General features: G+C 40.1%; 1 pseudogene; it reads right to left on the bottom strand.

Annotated features, from left to right (window-relative positions):
- Positions 1-17,503: 17,503 nt before the first annotated feature.
- On the bottom strand, positions 17,504-18,723 carry LOC133758269 (heterogeneous nuclear ribonucleoprotein F-like; annotated as a pseudogene).
- Positions 18,724-19,074: the final 351 nt, after the last annotated feature.

Raw genomic sequence — 19,074 nt, 5'->3', positions numbered from 1 at the left:
AGTGAGGTTCTCCAGGAGAACTTCTGAATTTGCTCATATGAGAGTTAGATGATGAGAGAGACACAGAAACTTAACTCTTTGGAAACAGAAATGAACTTATCCTTTTTTTTCAACCTAATTGTATATGTCTCTCCTACCATCTCCAATATAAGCAAGTCATGATAGCCTAGAAAATACTGAAATTGGCCTATAGGGCTGGTGCTGTAGCACAGTGGGTTAAAGACCCAGCCTGCAGTGCCAGCATCCCATATGGGCACCAGTTTGAGTCCCAGCTGCTCTTCTTCTGATCTAGCTCTCTGCTGCAGCCTGAGAAAGCAGTAGAAGATGGCCCAAGTGCTTGGGTCCCTTCACCCACGTGGGAAACCTGGAGGAAGCTCCTGGCTCCTGGCTTAGTATCAGCTCAACTCTGCCCATTGCGGTCATTTGGGGAGTGAACCAACGGAATGGAAGACCTCTTTCTCTGGCTCTACCTCTCTCTGTATCTTGTCTTTAAAATAAAATAATTCTTAAAAAAAAAAAAGAAATTGGCCTTTAAGCAAAATCTAGGGGAGGATGTAAAAATGATCAATGTGTATCACACAGAAATGGTGGTCAGTGCAAACGCCCTGGGGTCAGGTGGGCCTAGGAAAAGAGGAGGAGTCAGTGGCATCAGCAAGAGAAAGAATTGTGAAACATGATGTCAGACTATGTAGGGTTTCATAAAAAAGCAAAAGCCAATAATAATTTGGGATCTTACTCCTCAAGAATAACTAAAATTTCCTTAGGTAGAATCAAAGTAATTTTATTCTTTTCTAGTTATGTGAACATTCTTTACAGTGATTTTACATGATTTATCTCTATCCTAACATTGTATCTACATGATACAAAGAACATGGTGATGTGTATAGGAATACAGAGACAGAGAGTAATAAATCACAATGTAAACATTAATCAAATACACTACTGTGAAGTCTTTCTTTTTTTCTTTCAAATTTTAGGCTTGGAAACAAAGTGCTTTTATCCTGCGATAATTGAGTGAATGTTTGTATTGCATGATGTTAACATTTATTCTCTGATCCATAGAATCAATGGCCAACATGGATGCTAATTTCAATTCTACCCTTTGTTAGGTGTGTGATGTTGGACACCTTAGACAACTCTGTTAGTCTAATTTTTCATCTTTGAAATGTGAATGTTATGCTCACTTTGAGGCAATATTGTGAGAATTTATTTAATTTTTTTGAAAAGTAATGAGAGAGAAACAGAGAAACAGAGACAAAGAGATAGAAATCCTATCTGCTGGTTCACTGCCCACAGTGGCTGGCATTGGGCCAGGCTAAAGGTCAAAGTCAGAAACTCAATTCAAGTTTCCTACCCACATGTGACAGGGGCCCAAGTACTTGAGCCATCAACTGCTCCTTCCCAGGGTGTGCATGAGCGTAAAGCTAGAGTTAGATGCTGAATTGGACCTTCAAACCCAGGCATTCTGCTATTAGATGCAGATATCCCACGTGCCATCTTAACCTCTATGCAACTCATTTCGTGAGGATTAAGTCTAATAATCAGGTCAAGTGCTTACACAGTTGTGGGTAGCTCCATTTATAGTTTATGTGAGTCTCACTATCACTGTTATTGTAGTAGTAGTCAGGACCCTTAGATTTCTCATGATAGAAAATCAGGTCAAACTGCATAAGCAACAAAAACACCACCATCACCATGTATCATCACAAATGTTCTTCAGACTGTAGAGGATAGGAACACACCTGGGTGAAATGAGAAATCAAAACCAGAGACTTGGTTGGTAGTAGGACTCTTGATAAATTGTCTTTTTCCTCTGTATAAATCTTGTCTAATTGCGCTCTGTTTTTAAGCTAGGTGTCATCTACCCTAAACCTTATCCCATTTCTCGGTTCACACATGCAAGAAAATGGCAAATGGCGGTTTCCAAAATAGTCTCAAGTTAGTGTTTCTGGCACGTCTGTCCTTTACAAGTCCAAAATTCCCAGAACGGCACACATTGGCCCAATCTCTGGGCCACCCAAATGTATCCGGAGAGTGGACTTGCATACAGAAGCTGCAAGGTACGGTAGCTGCTTCAAGAGTATTGATGTGAATGGAAGGTGAGAGGGAGTGGGAGAGGGGAGGGTTGCAGGTGGGAGGGAAGTTATGGGAGGGGGAAGCCATTGTAATCCATAAGCTGTACATTGGAAATTTATATTCATTAAATAAAAGTTTAAAAAAAAGAATATAACAAATGGGAAGGGAAGTAGCCACAAGGGACCAGCAGGAGCAAAGATATCCTTTGAAGAAGGCATACTTATCATAAAATAATAATTGGGGTTGGTGTTGTGACGTAGTTGATTAAGCATCTGCCTGTGGCACTGGCATCCCCTATGACCTCCAGTTTGAGTCCCTACTGCTCCACTTTCCATCCAGCTCCCTGTTGATCACCTGGGGAGGCTATAGAAAGTGGCCCAAGTTCTTGGGCTCCTTCCTGTGCCCACGTGAGAGACCCAGAAGAAGCTCCTGGCTCCTAGCTTTGGATAGGCCCAGCTCTGGCCATTGCAGCCATTTGGGGAGTGAACCAGCAGATGGAATACCTCTATCTCTGTCTCTCCCTCTCTCTGTCTGTATTTATGCCTCTTAAGTAAATAAACAAATCTTAAAAAATAGCAGTTGCTGACTGTAATCACCATGCTTATTTTTACTATCATAATTATCACAATTCTGAAGAGTTTTCTAGTATTTATAGAGTTCTAGGCTCTTAAAAGTTCTAGATTAGAAGGGATTTTTTTAAAAACAAGTGCTGTGTACAATCTGGCACAGAACTATTGCTCGTTGTTCTCAAGAGGCGGATGAATGTGCTTTGTGATGACTTTGTCATGTGCTCATGGTCTGACCAACCACCGCATACTTTGATGACAGGATGCTCTGCCTTTTCTCCATTTGTGCATTTCATGGTAGGTTCCCTGGGAGTTTTATTTAAAGATGACAAGAAATAGCTGCCCATCATCTTTAGTATAATGGTGCTTGATGTGTCTGAAGACTGCTATCAAGTCAATATCTTTGCTTCACTATGACTAAAGAAATTCAGTCATTTCAGATTTCCCTCTAAGTTGAATCATTGCAATTTCTACCCGTCTAACCGCTCTAGTTTCTCCTCTTGGTGATATAAAAGCCTGCCTTGGCCACTACCCCTGATGAAGTCCAAGGCCAAGTTTGACATTTCATTGTTTTTTCAAGGACAGTTCATTCCTAGAATGTTGAAGGGAGGAGAGTTAATAGTGCATAAAGAATTATGAACTCTGCAGCCCCAAACAGCTATTACTGGGCTGACATTGTGTACTGGACACAAATGAAAGTTTCACAGAAATAATTGAAATCTTTATTCTATCATTTTTTATCATGGGCAAGTGATTCAATTCTCTGCCTAATTTCCTTCATCCATGCTGTGGAGATTAGTGTACTAATGGTATTTAGAGGATTAAATGGGGTGATTCATGTAAAGTGCCCAATGAAGTGTCAGATACCAACTAGTTGCCCAATAGAATCTTAGTGCTCTTTCTTTTCTCCTTATCTTAATGGGCTTTATAGGAAACCAAAAGTGATAGCAGTCAGATTAATTAACATGGAATTTCATGTTCTAGTCCCAACCCTCTTTAGTACTTGGAAAAGTTAGCTTATTGTGGCACACTCATCACTAACTTAGGAAAGCTGGAAATAGAAATGACGTTTATTCCCAAAGCCGGTAACATCTCTAAAAATATGTTATATTGCTGACATGAGTACAGTTTGGCAGCTTTCAAAGAGTTAAGAGTTATACATTAGTTATAAAAGCATCACTGAACGGAAGTGGGGATTACCTTGGCAGTTGAGACGCTCATGTCCCACATTGGAGTGCTTGAGTTGGATACACGGATTTGGCTCTTGACTCCAGCTTCTTGCTAATACAGACCTTAGTAGGCAGCAGTGAGGGCCTGGGTAATTGGATTCTTGCAACTCATCTGGGGAACTTGGACGAAGTTCTCAGCTCCCATCTGCAGCCTGGACTAGCTCTGGCCATTGGCGGCATTTAGGGAGTGAAGAAAGGAGATGAACATGCTCTCTTTCTTTCTCTTTCTCTGTCTGTCAAATAATTTAAAAATTAAAAAGAAACCAACATTGAACATAATAGTTTTTTTTTTTTTTTTTTGACAGGCAGAGTGGACAGTGAGAGAGAGAGATAGAGAGAAAGGTCTTCCTTTTGCCGTTGGTTCACCCTCCAATGGCTGCCGCGGTAGCGCGCTGCGGCCGGCGCACCGCGCTGTTCCGATGGCAGGAGCCAGGTGCTTATCCTGGTCTCCCATGGGGTGCAGGGCCCAAGCACTTGGGCCATCCTCCACTGCACTCCCTGGCCACAGCAGAGAGCTGGCCTGGAAGAGGGGCAACTGGGACAGGATCGGTGCCCCGACCGGGACTAGAACCCGCATAATAGTTTTTTTTAAAAAAAAGATTTATTTATTTATTTGAAAGGCAGAGTTACAGGGAGACAGAGGCAGAGAGAGAGAGAGAGAGATATTCCATCTTCTGGTTCACTCCCCAAATGATCACAATGGCCAGAGCTGAGCCAATCTGAAGCCAGGAGCCAGGTGCTTCTTCCTGGTCTCCCACATAAGTGCAAGAACCCAGGCACTTGGGCCATCTTTTACTGCCTTCCCAGGCCATAGGAGAGAGCTGGATCAGAAGTGGAACAGTCAGGGCTCGAACTGGCACCCATAAGGGAAGCCGGCACTGCAGGCAGCGGCTTTATCCACTACACCACAGTGCCAGCCCCTGAACATAATAATTTTAATTCACAGAGTAACGTTTGCTGCATCTTTGGTTGTGTTAAACATGTCTTCCAAAGCAACTCAGCTTTAGGTTTTCAGTTTTTTTTTCTTTTGCTATTTTTAAACTAATATAAAGAGAACAATTTCATGTATTTCAAAGATGCACTTCTAAGAACATAAGGTTACTTCCCTCCTTCTTTCTCTCCTTCCTTCCTTCTTTTTTTCTTTTAATTTTTGTGATGACATACTTTAAGTTTACTTTATAATTGCAGGCTTAATATTCCACTCAATATGATGTTCAACAAGTAAAAATGTAGAAAGATTACTGTTCCACAGGAATATAGTCCAGGGCTCTAAGCATAATGGTCTCTAGTTTCTGTTTGTTTCTTGTGCTCTGTTGAGGGACAGAGGTGGGGACTGAGAAAAGAGTGGGAACTGAGTCACAAATATGAGGAGGTTGCCTTCAGTTCTGGGAAAGAGATGTCAAAGCTGAGTGCCCCAGTGAACATTGCTAATGAGAACACTCGGGCCAAGATTCAGAACCTTAGGCAGGGCAACATAATAGAAGCAGAAAGCCCTGAGATTAACTGTCAGAGCTGGAGTGTCTAACAAATCTGGCTCAGAATTCTGTCTGTGTTATTACTTCTAAAATGGAGATGATAACTCTTATATAGAAGTGCTGTGAAAGCATTAAATAAGATAATGCATGAAAATATCTAAGATAAGGTTATTACGCTGTCAACTGTGGCTTGTATTATTGTCAGAATCAATAGCAGGAGCTCGGTAGGATGATACTTAAAGAAAACCACGAGATATATACTGCATACCCCACCCTCCTCCGGTTCCTTCCTATTGGAGGAGGTTCTTGACGTCAATAAGCTAAGTGATCTATGTCATTGTTTTGAGTATAGACAAAAGAAACTTTACTATATTTGCTTTTTAGGAGGAATTTAATGGATGATTATTTTGGCAGCACAGTTGGTCCTCGACTGATACAAACTGGCCGTTTAACTTAGCAGTATTACTAAATGAGCTTGCCTTCCTCAAACATATGCCAAAACTGGAAGACAGAGACAGTCTTGAAGTCTGGGGTTAAGATTTTGTCACAGACAATCTGTGAAATTGAAAAAGAACAGTGAGATATTCAAGCATTCATGAAATCAGCCTATTTAACTATATAAGAATTAAAAACTTCCATTAAGTGACAAAATAAGAACAAATAAGATAAATGACAAGTTCCGAAAACTATATTCAATAAAAACTTGGAACTTTTGAACTAACAATTAAAAAAGCAACACCAAATTCTAAGATCCCAATAGATGCTTAGGCAGAGCACATGAAGAAATGCGACCCAGCTAAGAAAACATAGGAGAAAATATACTCTTGGAAATATTTATGGGAGATATGAAACATAAAACCACAGTGCTGCTTTAGCTATTACTTACCACCTCATCCCCAAAATAATTGTGCTCGATGCTAATGACAGAGAGGTGAGCATAATGGCCTCAAACTTTGTGGGTAGTCTTTTGCATTTCTACAAGTATGGGGAAAAGCCAGTGTGTCTCAGGAGCTGCAGCTGGAACACAGACCTATACAAAGAATCCAAAATTCAAAAAAAAAGAAAAATATCCATTTTTAAAAATGTGTGTGTTTGTATGTATTTTTTTAAAGCAGAATTATAGAGAGATTTATTTCATCTGCTGATTTACTCCTCAAATGGTTACAACCGCCAGGGCTGAGCCAGGCAGGAAACAGGAGAGCCTGGAACACCATCCAGGCCTCCCACACGGGGGACAGGAGCCCAGGTATTCGAAATTTTTTCTTTTCTCATATTCCTTGATTTTTCAGAGTTTTTTGATAAAATTGATCATCATCTCCTTTCTGGATTCTTTTGGATTCCCTTGACACCACTCTGAAATTTCTCCTGCCCTGCTGACCATTCTCAAGTTTTTTGCTAGCTCATTTTCATTTCTTTGACCTCAGAATACTGGAGTACTGCAGACATAAGTCTCTGGAACCTATTGTCTTTGCTTTTTGTGATTTCTCCTAAAATGGGATCACACAGTAAAATGGCTTGAGATGTCATCTTTACATTTGAAGTCCCGCCTTTCCACCGAGCTCCAGACTTGGATATCTACTTATTCGCCATCTTCACATGCATATTCAGCATGCATCCCAAACACAAGATGACTCAATCAAAATGTTCTTTTCAGATATTTTGTTGCCGCCTACTTCTGTTATGGAAAAGCTATTAACTCTAAACAATGCATAATCAAGACACTTCTTTATTTACTGAGTGCTTTCACAACTATTTTCATTCGATCTTCACAAAAATCATATACGCAGGACAGGTATCAATATGTACATTCTAGTAGACAGAAGTCATACACTTATGTAAAGGCTGATCAAAACTAAGCATCATACTTCCCAATAAGCTGGTCTAGATACACATTCATGGAGACAAAGACATGTGGATTTCATGAGTAGGTATTTCGGTTTTCTCAGGATGTTTATTGTCTACTCTGGCTAGTCCTACCAAATATTGCTACTCACTTTCCTCTTCCCCGATTTTATCAATTGTTGTCTTCCCTTTTTTGGAAAGTGCACCCCTAACCACTTCCTTGCTCAAGTTGGAGACTCAGAGTGTTTTTCCCTCCATCTGCAGGTTCTGTCATCTTTAGCCTCCTGAATAAGTGTGATTCTCCTGTCTCTGTATAATCACATTAATACATACTATTACAATTTCTTTCCAGAACCACTGCTGTAACATTGAAATGCTCTTTCTACTTCCACTTTTGCCCATCTCAGGCATTGCTGAGTTCTTTATAAGCAATGTGATTTTATTTAAAAAATTGTTTTGGGGCTGGCGCCGTGGCACACTAGGTTAATCCTCCATCTGCGGTGCCGGCATCCCATTTGGGCACTGGATTCTAGTCCTGGTTGCTCCTCTTCCAGTCCAGCTCTCTGCTATGGCCGGGGAAGGCAGTGGAGGATGGCCCAAGTGGTTGGGCCCCTGCCCCCACGTGGGAGACCAGGAGGAAGCACCTGGCTCCTGGCTTTGGATCAGCGCAGCTCTGGCAGTTGCAGCCATTTGGGGAGTGAACCAACGGAAGGAAGACCTTTCTCTTTGTCTCTCCGTCACTGTCTGTAACTCTACCTGTCAAATAAATAAATAAAATCTTTAAAACATTGTTTTGATCCTGTTACTCTATTTTAAGGTTCTACAATGACCTTCCATTGGCTTTTAGGGTCAATCACAAGTGTGATGCAAGGATAACTTGGCTTTCTTGACTGAACTTATCTTTCACTAGCTTTCCTCTTGACATCCATTGTTCTGCACTGCAGGCTCCAGACTGAGCTCATTCAAACCATACAATCTTGGTGCTGCTGCTTTTCCACTGGGGACACTTCAGTTCTAAACTGAGTGATCCTAAAATCTCTGTGATCTATATCAAGGTTCAATTACCATCTTTTTAATTATGCCCTTCCTGACACTCCCTCAACTTGTTTTTTTCTCTCACTAGATCAATTTCTTTGTTATCATCCCATTTACATCTCACTTTCTGCAGTCATTGATTATTTTTGTTGAGTTGTTTATTGTCTTCCTACATACCTCAAGAATGCAAACCATGTGGACGCGAGTTCTTTTGATCATCACTATGTCCTCAACATCTCAATGAGTGCTCCACACACAGTAGAGTCAGTATTCAATAGGTTGTAACTGCTCAATGGCTCTATATTGCATAACTATGGGATTTTCCTCCAAACTTCTCATTATTTGTATGCTAATTTTAGAGTTAAAAATAAACTTCCATGTATAGATTAAAAATGTGTAAGTATAACAAAATATTTTAAAATTTTATTAAAGAAGGCATTGCCACCACATTATTTAGCTGATCCCTACTCTTGTGTGTCTGAATTATTTAAGTTCCTTGCAACTCAGTTATCAATCTGCAAAATTTGGCTAGTAATTTCATTAGCTTTGTATACATTTATGAATTGTCATTGAGAGTCAAATGAAAAAATGTGCATAAATTTCATATTGAGTTGTTCAAAGCTTCAGAAATAACTCAAGTTTTTTGTGTTTTTTTAACCTTTATTATTTTGTTTCGTTTTTTCTAGTCTCCATTCTTCCAGAGGGCATATAAATTAGGGAAATTCCTGAGAGTCCTCAGACTGAACTAAGGTGGGTGGGAAAGTTGGAGAGACTGGCTACAATTATAAAATCAAATGCTATTCAATTTTCAAATGGCCCATCTCCTTTATCTGAGGTTATCTTTTCCTTGATTTCAGTGAAAAATCCCAAGCCTGGAAGAATGTCTGACTTGAGCGCTAGATACATTATGCACTTTACCTCCTATTCTTTCACTTTGCTCCTGGATTTATTTCACTACATATGTAATCAAAACAACAGCAGCTTCTGCCAGCAGCATTTATAACCACCCAGAGAGACGTCAAATGGTTGTGCAGCCAGAGAAGATGTTTGACAGAACCATGAATCAAAATGACTATTGGCCAAATTACCAGTGTAGCTTCCTATGGTTCCTTAGAGATGATTCTGCGCAGGCCCAAAAGGAAAGAGGCTTCAGGAAAACCATAAAACTGCAGTTTACCCCGAAAGGCCAAATGTGGAGTCTGGAGTGTGCATTTTAGCTCCGACTTTTACCAGTTGTGTGACCTTGGGAGATACAGAGTGACTATAAAGTGTAACTGAAATAATACCTGTGAAAATGCTTTGTAAGCTATAGCATGCTAAATAAATTAATATGTTGTCAGAAACAATCTGATTTACCAAATTGATATGTCAAAGAAAATAAGCTCTTTTTGGCTGTACATGTTTGGGAAATCCGTTTATCTGAGTCAAACTAAGTATCTTCTTCTGTAAAATTATGCAGAGCAGGACCCAGCCATCTCTAAGTTTACCTCCAGTTTTTCCTTTTTTTCTAAGGGTTCAATGGGAGAAACATTAGTTTGGTGTACCATCTTCCAGTAGGTGGGGCTATTCAGCACCAAATTTTCTCAGAATTGACTTTTTATCATTTTTTTAAATGAAAAGGATTACCCAGCGTTGATTTTTTTAAAATATAGAGCATTTCACATATTGGATATACTAGTTTTGAAACCATAAAAATACAAAAAAAAAAAAGAGGAAAATTTTCTTAATGTAGGCCATGAATACAAGTTAGTTAATCAAATTCTCTCACTGTTTGGAACCCCTGAACATTTGTGTGGACCATAGGATGTTTACTGAAATGCAGGTATAATCTATGCTAGAGGAAAGGGGAGGGAATTTTTTCCTCTCTTGGTAAGTTTTATATTTATCTAAATAAATGGGCATGCTTCATAATTTTCATTAGGAATTTTCCTAAAGCTCTCATCTATGTGGATGAAATGGTATGAAAGCTAGGAATGGGGATAGTAACAGTTAAAGAATGCCTACAGTTTGAGTATTTTATCTACAATTGCTATAGCAATTGTTGGAGTTAAATATTCTCACTTATATTGTTAAGATGACAAACTCTAGGCTGAAGATTTGCCCCTAAAAAAAGTATACAAAATCTCAATCCACCCTGACTATTCATAAAAGAAAAAAAAAATCTGTAGATCCAGAGTGGTATTCCACGCCACTTTGTCTGTAACATCCTGAATGTACAAAAAGTAAAAACCATGAGACTTGTGGTTCTGGCGAGATGCCATGAGCAGTAAATGAAGGAAGCTGGTACAGGATGGTTTGCCAGAGGCGTGGCTCAATGAAAAGTGAAGACAAGATGATAGGAGACAGGCCATAAAAGGTATCTGAAAGGACATCCTTGTACTGTCAAGTCAGGTCTTTGCTGTTATTACTGATCAGTGGCCAAGAGGTAAGGATCGGACTGACTTTACACGCCAATCAATCATGAACACCTTAGCCAGAAGAAATCTCAGACTCCATCTAAACTTATGATAAATAGTGAGGCTAAATAGAAAGAGTTTGAGCTCTGGATTTGGATTTTATCTTCCAGGTAATGTGACTCTACACAGATAATTAAAGTTTGGAATTTTGAAAAATTGTGGTACCTACTACCTGATTTTGAGGAAAGAGCTAAATAAGATCAATGAGATCAAAGCAAAAAGATGTGATGGGAATGCTTTAATTCTTACTATTGATATTTATTATTTCTGATAGCAAAACTTAAGAAATACGATATGATCTACAGCTAGCCTGGTGACCATTTGCTCACAGGGTAGAAACACTAGGTAGCAATGGAATCAGCACCTTCATTTCCTAGCTGGGGTTGGGAAGAATAGGAAGAGGGTGAAAAGGAAAGAAGCAGATGCGAGATGGATAAAGCCCCCTTCCAAATTCCATTTATTTTCTATTCACCCTGCATTACCACAGTCCCTGCTTCCCAGGTCAATGGTGATCCAACAGATGGTGCTGTCTGCTGCTGATTGTCATAGCCTTCAACTCAGAAATGGCTAGATGCTCCAGCTCTCTTCCACTGAGGCTGTTCAGCCCTGGTTGGACAGGGTTGTTCAGAAACTTCAAAGTAAGCAGTTTCTACAATCATTGTATTTTTAGTCATGCATTGTGTTGCAAATGCAAGTAATTGCAAACTATAAACTAACAGCAAATCAATTTAAATCATTGTTATTTCCAAAGATTTTGCTTGCAAAACATGCTTCTGACTCCCTCTACATTTTAAATTCTGTTTAGGATACTCTTTTATCTAGCTAGACTCCTCTGAGAGTATCAACTTTATACACAGTGTTTTTGTTACGTAAGTTCTGTCTCATTGGTTTACGTGTATGTGGATGAACTGCTATTTGATGTCTTTCTGTGTGCCATGGGTGCCATCACTGCTGTCTCTCCTAGCAGTGGGGATTTATCACTCTGTGTTGGCCATGACAGAGTAGAAGTAGGCATAAATATAGTATAGCTTTTAGAGTTGGGAAATAACATCTCAAGCTCTAAGACTCAATTGCAGAACACACAGTTTTCAGTGAATTTACATGTTGCACAAATGCCTGCCACATTTACTTTAGGCTAACTTCCTCTGAAGGCTTTAACAGGTGTCACCATTACTGTCATGGCTGATGCTGTACTGTCACTGGCTTACATGGGAACTCAGCACCTGAAGAGAAAGACAGGTGACCACAAATTCCCCTTTTTCCTGGTAATGCAAATAATTTGGCAGAGTTTGAGGCAAGAACAGAATATTTTAATGTCTGTTTATATTTAGATAACGGTGGCTATGGCTCCATTTCATGACAAGAAGACCAAATGTCAGCATATATAATGTTCTTTATCCTGCATTAGCAAAGTGTTATTAGCCCAAGAGAATGAAACTCCAACATGCAGGGTCATAGCAAAAAAGTATCTTTTTTCATTCACATCAAGACAGGTGGCCTTCTGCCATCTTTTAATTCTACCATATATTAAACTTAGCCACCGAGGTAATCGTGGTAGTCAATGGGTAGTATAAGAGGCATATGGCTGTTCCTGTCCTTGGACAGAACATGACAGTTGTCATGGTGCAATGAACAGAGCTAGTGACATGGTTCCAACTTCAGTGCAGGGGGAAACGAAAGGCAGCACATATGACATTTGATGATCATTTTATCTGCACCACCATCTGAATCCCTTTACATCAGATTTATTCACAAGGGAATATCATCATCTTCATAAGTTGTTTCCTAATTTCTAAAAAAAAAAAATAAGTAAAGCATATACAAGGATGTCTATCTCACAATGTTGAATGAAATGAAGTTTGAAAAGCTTAACCTAGAACCTGGTACAAAATAGATATTCCATATGTACTATCTCTAGTGCTACATCCTTGATGGGAATTCAGTTGATATATTTCTATTGCATATGATTGAACACATAACACGAAATTGAGAAGAATTCGCAATACAATTATTTATTTTGAGCTTAAGTCATTTATTCTATAGTGAAATTAGTGTGGATGCCAATGTTGCTATTTGCTCTTCAATTTACCTGCTTATTCTTAAAGGGTGCTGTTGTCATTGACCAAGATCTGTGGGTCTCACATCCTAGGGGATGTCCCTGAAAGCCAAAGTTGAGAGCCACTACCACTGCTTGCTTCCTAGCCTTCTCACATTCATACTCTTTCTCTGAATTTCACCCAAATAATATACAAGAACATGCTCATTACCTCTAATTTTCTGCTACCCATTTTCACCATCTTCATCTCCACCTTCATCAATAGCATTTTTTTGTACAGAACATGTTTCTGAAAATTGCGAGTCTCCATTTTTATTAAGACCACTAGAATACCCAGTTCTCGCTTATAAATTGATGAAGAATTTCACAAGCATCATGTATAGTGAAAAAAGCCACACACAGAAAGACAAATGATGTATGTTGTTCCTTATATGTGAGGCTACTGTTAAGAAAAAAAAAAAAAAAAAAACTCAATTGGATCCTAGAATGTTGATCACCCGAGGCTGAGAAGGATAAAGTAGTTACGGGTAAAGAAACAAAGAAAGCTGGGTGTTGTTCATTAATTGTGACAAATATACTTCTATGAGATGTAAAGGAGGAAAGGAGTGGGAGATATATGGGGACTCTTTGCATTACTACTCCATAATTTTAGTTTTATTAATTTAAAAATAGTTTTGTTAGTTTAAAACTATTTAAAAAGGATTTCAGAAGCAAAGATTTTTATTCTCATTTTGTAATGAGGAAGCTAAAACTGAGAGATAGTATGATTTATGCAAGGTCACAGAGCTAGCAAGGAGAAGAATATAGTCAATACAGTCTTGACTTCTAGTTTCCTGTGCCTTTGCTGCCATATCACGAGTCTCTTAAAGTTGGGATCCCTGGCTTTGAAAAAAGAAGTTGCGGCTGGCGCCATGGCTTAACAGGCTAATCCTCTGCCTTACGGCGCCGGCACACTGGGTTCTAGTCCCGGTTGGGGCGCCGGATTCTATCCCGGTTGCCCCTCTTCCAGGCCCGCTCTCTGCTATGGCCCGGGAAGGCAGTGGAGGATGGCCCAAGTGCTTGGGCCCTGCACCCACATGGGAGACCAGGAGAAGCACCTGGCTCCTGGCTTCGGATCAGCGAGATGCGCAATTGGAGGGTGAACCAACGGCAAAAAGGGAGACCTTTCTCTCTGTCTCTCTCTCACTATCCACTCTGCCTGTCAAAAAAAAAAAAAAAAAAAAGTAAGTTGCAATGGCTTGCAAAGGGTGACTAGCATCAGATGAGCAAGTGAGGCATTTCCTAAGGCAAATCAGTGTGGCCTCATAAGGATTGAATCTGTATTTTTTACAATTGCCTTAATAGTCAGCTAATAATTTGCTTTGAGTGGTTTGCTAGAGACATTAAATGAACAAAGTAACTGAACTGACCATTTATGCACTGCTTCTTTTGTTCATTAAGGGTGGCCTTTGTGAAATGAATTTGCTTAACTGCAAATAACTTCATCCCTAAGTGCTTCAGATCCAGGCAGTCTCAAGAGCTGAGCAAAGCAGGTACCTCCACCATACTTAATGCATGTGTTCCCCAAGGGATGTCCAAGGGACCCAAAATAAATACACTGTCCTAGATCCCAATCTGATTTGAACGCTCCTAAGAGAGGATGTGTCTGGCAACTTTCTGAATGTTGAATTCTCCAGGGGTCAGCACAACTTAGAAGGTTCAGCTTCTACCTTAATTATCAGTGGTCCACTAAAGCTTAGATTTAAATGTGCTAGCATATAAATAGGCTAGAGAGAATTAAAAATCAAGGGGAAGTTCTTTGAGGAGAAGGATGAGGAGCAGTTGGTCAATAGATGCAAAATTATAGTTAAAAAGTAGGAATGGGGCCGGCTCCGTGGCTTACTTACTTGGTTAATCCTCTGCCTGTGGCGCCAGAATCCCATATGGGCTCTGCTTCTAGTCCCGGCTGCTCCTCTTTCAGTCCATCTCTCTGCTGTGGCCTGGGAAAGCAATGGAGGATAGCCCAAGTGCTTGGGCCCTGCACCCACATGGGAGACCAGGAGGAAGCACCTGGCTCCTGGCTTCAGAGCGGTGCAGGTCCAGCCGTAGCGGCCATTTAGGGGGTGAACCAACAGAAGGAAGACCTTTCTCTCTGTCTCTCTCTCCCACTGTCTATGACACTACCTGTCAAATAAAAAAAAAAAAAGTAGGAATAAGTTCAGGTTTTTCATTGCACAATGGGGTGATTACAGTTAACAGTAATGTATATTCCAAAGTAGCTAGGCAAGAGGATTATTTTTTAAAACTTTCGACTTTAATTTCTTGATAGTTTTCCTTTTTTTCAATTTTATTTAAGGAAAACGAACTTTATGCATTTCATGTATACTAATTTAGGAACATAGTGATTCTTCCCACCTGATCATCCCTCTGCCCATATTCCCACTCTTGACAAGAGGATCTTGCATGTTCTCAACACAAAGAAATGATAAAGATTTGAGATGATGGATACACTAATTACCTTGACTTGATCATTACATAATACATATATCACATTGTATCCTACAAATAAATATAATTAGTATGTGTTAAAAATACAAAATTTTAAATAGAGGTGTTATTTATTATAATAATCAATACATACCAAATCTAAAAGCAATAAATTTTGTAGATACTACGTCCTGAAAAAGAAAATGCAAAACTCCCTACTCCTTGAGTATATGGGAAGCACGCAGTGAATTCTTTTAACAATGTACAGTTGAAAATAAGGGGAAATAAACAATTTGACAGTGGAGAAGTTTTAATAATACTATGTCATCCAGGTGATCAAAGTCAACATTAATAAGTAACTCATTAACACTGCATGCTCCTTATATGTGATGAAAATGGTGCTTGATCACTTAGGCCTTCCTTCTCAAACCCAAAACCTCAGTGTAATCATGACAAAGCCACAGACAATTCCCAGTAGAGTGGGATTCCACCAAATGCCTGACTACTCCTCCTCAAAACTGTCAAGGTCATCAAACACAAGGAAAGCAGGAGAAAATATCACAACCATGAGGAACCTAAGGACACATGACCATTGTGACATGAGCCCCAGATGGGATCCTAGAGCAAAAAAATCATTAGATAAAAACTAAGGAAATATGGATATACTATGAATGCTAGTTATTAATAGGTTAATAGAGGATAATTAATTATAACAAATGTACTACACTAATGTAAAATATTTGTGATAGGGAACTTGGAAATATATAAATGAGTGTCAGAGTGGAAGTTGTATGGGAAATCTAGATCAACTGCTCCATTTTTCTGTAACCTAAAACTTTCCTAAAAGTTAAACTCTATTTCTAAAATATAAAAATAATAATAGTAAGAGTTCTTACATGGCCCCGGGCATTGTTCTGATCATTTATTTTTTGTGTGACAACTCAGTTAAATATGCACAAAACTGTATAAACTAGGTGCTACTTACATCCCCATTTCATAAATGAGAAAAGGGAAGCACAGACAGAATCAGTCTGGCAAATCCACACTGGCAGGAAACGCCGAGGCGAGGGTTGGAACTCAGAGACACTGTCCTCAGTTTCCGAGTCTTAACCACTAGACAATGCTCCTCTAAAATCTATTTTCTTGTTTGTCCATCCTAGGCCCACCTTGAAGGACCTCTCTGAAGTCAACTTTGATCTAAACAAAAACTCAGTTTACCTAAATAGTGGAAATTTAGTTTTTTCTTCACTGGAATTAATTATCAATTTTTTCAGTTTCACTTATGGCTACTTTTCTTCTGTATTAACTTCTTCATACACTTTCCACACAAATTCCTCTATAACAACCCATGAGATTTGGATTGTGTTGACCTCACTCTCAGTTTCAGGATCAGACCCTGACTGGACTCATTGAAGCAACCAGGAACACCACCCCTGGCTCTGACTACTGTGATTGGCTGCTGAAAGCCATGTGATACCATCATGGCAGTGAGAAACTAAAGAAATCATGTGGGATTACTGAGTGACCTTCTCTTCTTCCCTGGATGTGGTGAAGTAAGCATATCAGGCTTGTTGCTGTGGCCTTATTGTTACTTTGAAGGGAACAATTCTGGAAAAAAAAATTGACATCTGAGAGATGACAGAGGAAGGTGATCCAGAGAAACTGACTTCTGCAGGTATACAGATCAATCAATTCTCTTTTCTTTGTTAATAAATTTTTTTGTGAAAAGGTCTTTATTTTAAGAAAAAAATTTGGTTAGCAAAAAATTTAAGTTTTACTTGGGAAAATACACCTCCAAAGGAAATCACAGTACAAAGAAACTATTGTCAAGGCATCACTAATTCTTACAGTATTAGTATTGTGTCTCAATTCTCAAAACTAACTTTTAAAAAGCTTAAACATAACCTAAAAGATTTTAAATGAAAATAAAAATTAGAATGAACAAGCATGAGAGATATTTCTTTTTGAGTCAGGGATCTTGAGTTTTCCAAGAGTCCATCTCCCCAAGGCATTCACTGTGGTGTGGTGTAAAAGATCCACAATTAACATACTTAAACTACTTTAACATCACTCTGAAGGGTACTACTAAAAAGTTAATAGAGAAAAGCAGAAAGCAGTTCTAGTTTACTCAATATCGTTTGCTAGAAGAAAAGTTTGCATGACAAAACACTACAGAGGTAAATTTTTAATCCAGATTTCACAAACTCCTGGTACAAACTGAGGCCCCCAGCTTCCTCTAACTGTTTTTCACTGCATGCTGGCTGCTATGAAAATTTGAAATAACTCAAATGCTTCAACAAAACTAGTCATCTCCGCCCATGCTGTTCGGACTGTCATAGCCATCGCCGTAACAGCTACTCACTGACTGGCTCTCTAGGCCACTGTAGGTGTCCGGGGCCACGGACACTCCCATGCCCTGCATCACCTGGCTACTGTAGGCCCCATTGCTGGCTCCTGTTGTGGAGTTCAAGAAGAATTCTATGTATCTGTGCTGCACATTGGCCCCATCTTTCAACACCGCTTCTTCGTGGGTGGCGAACTCCACACCAGCTTCACCCATCACTCTTCCATCTGGGCCAATCTCAATATGGACTCTCCCCAGGTTAAGTAGAGAGAAGAAGTTGTCACTGTCGTTCTCGGTCACTTTGTATGCCAGCCCTCTCATGCGGATGCAATGGCCAGTGGTGTTCTGCACTGCAAACTCACTGTCTCCGTTTCTGTGGTCCTACATTCCCTAGACAGTAGCTGAGGTCAGTGGTGAAGCTGTAGCCATCACTGAGGCCGCTGCACCCCTCATAGCCCTAGCCCCATAGCTGGTGCTGTAGGCATCAGGCAGTATTCTCTCCAGGCCTGCCTGCTTCACAGTGCCAATGTACCTCCAGGCTGTGCCAGGCCGGTCATAGGGCCCCGGGGTCACTAAACAGACATGAACTTCAGAGGAGGCTCTGAGGATGACCTCACTTCTTCCTGACTGCTCTCGAACACTTCAATATATCTGTGCCCTATCCCTATCCCTATCCCTAGCGCCTTATCTGGTAGCTCCTGTAAACTGCAGGCAATCTGCAGGAAGGCCTCCCCTGTCATATTGCTCTCAGGGTCCTGTTTGGCAAGATTTCCAACCCTGAGAAAAACTGTACAGTTTCTTCCTTTGTGCATCCAAATGGGAGTCCTCGAAGCCACATGAAGCCATCTATCATTAGCTGTGTCAGCGCTGTTTGGACTGCTGTGCTTCAACACCCAATCCATCTCGTTTCTGTGAGACTTGAGCACCTCAATGTACCATTGCTCCATGCTTTCCCTGTCTTTTTTCAGGACTATTTTGACATCATCTTCTGATTCAAGTTCAACAAATGCCTCACCACACTGTCTGGTTTCTCTAGTGCAGATAAAATGACTACCTGCAGCCCCATCACGAATCGTGCAGTTAGACGAGAAGTTCTGCACATCCTAAAAAGAGCAGGACCAGGGCAGGAGATGGAGCTTGGCCACAAAGCCTCCAGTTCCCTGGGGACTGAGTATCATGGACAGGGCAGATGTCACACAAACTTGGGTGCACATTGTCAGTTTATGACTTATGTTATCACCAAAGACACTTGTGGTAGGTAATCAACTGTCCACCGAGGAGGGTAGGACTGGTTTCTATTTTCATTCAGAAAAAGAATCCCAAATTCCTCCTGAGGCTTGGAGACGGAGAGGGCTCCATGGAAACTGCAGGTGCAGGTTTTTGTTGTTAACCTTGTGCTCTGAGTTTCCATGCTTTCACGCACGTCTGCCATCTCAGCCGTCACTCGAAGCACCTCTTCAGTAAATTTGATTTGAGATTTTTGACATCAACATGAGGAGTTCTGGCTGCTGAACCATTTCTCTGTGGAC

This window comes from Lepus europaeus, chromosome 4 (assembly GCF_033115175.1).
Source record: "Lepus europaeus isolate LE1 chromosome 4, mLepTim1.pri, whole genome shotgun sequence".
NCBI classification, from domain to species: Eukaryota; Metazoa; Chordata; class Mammalia; order Lagomorpha; family Leporidae; genus Lepus; species Lepus europaeus.
Note: the sequence above shows the minus strand (reverse complement) of the source record. Positions and strands in the feature narration are given on the sequence as shown.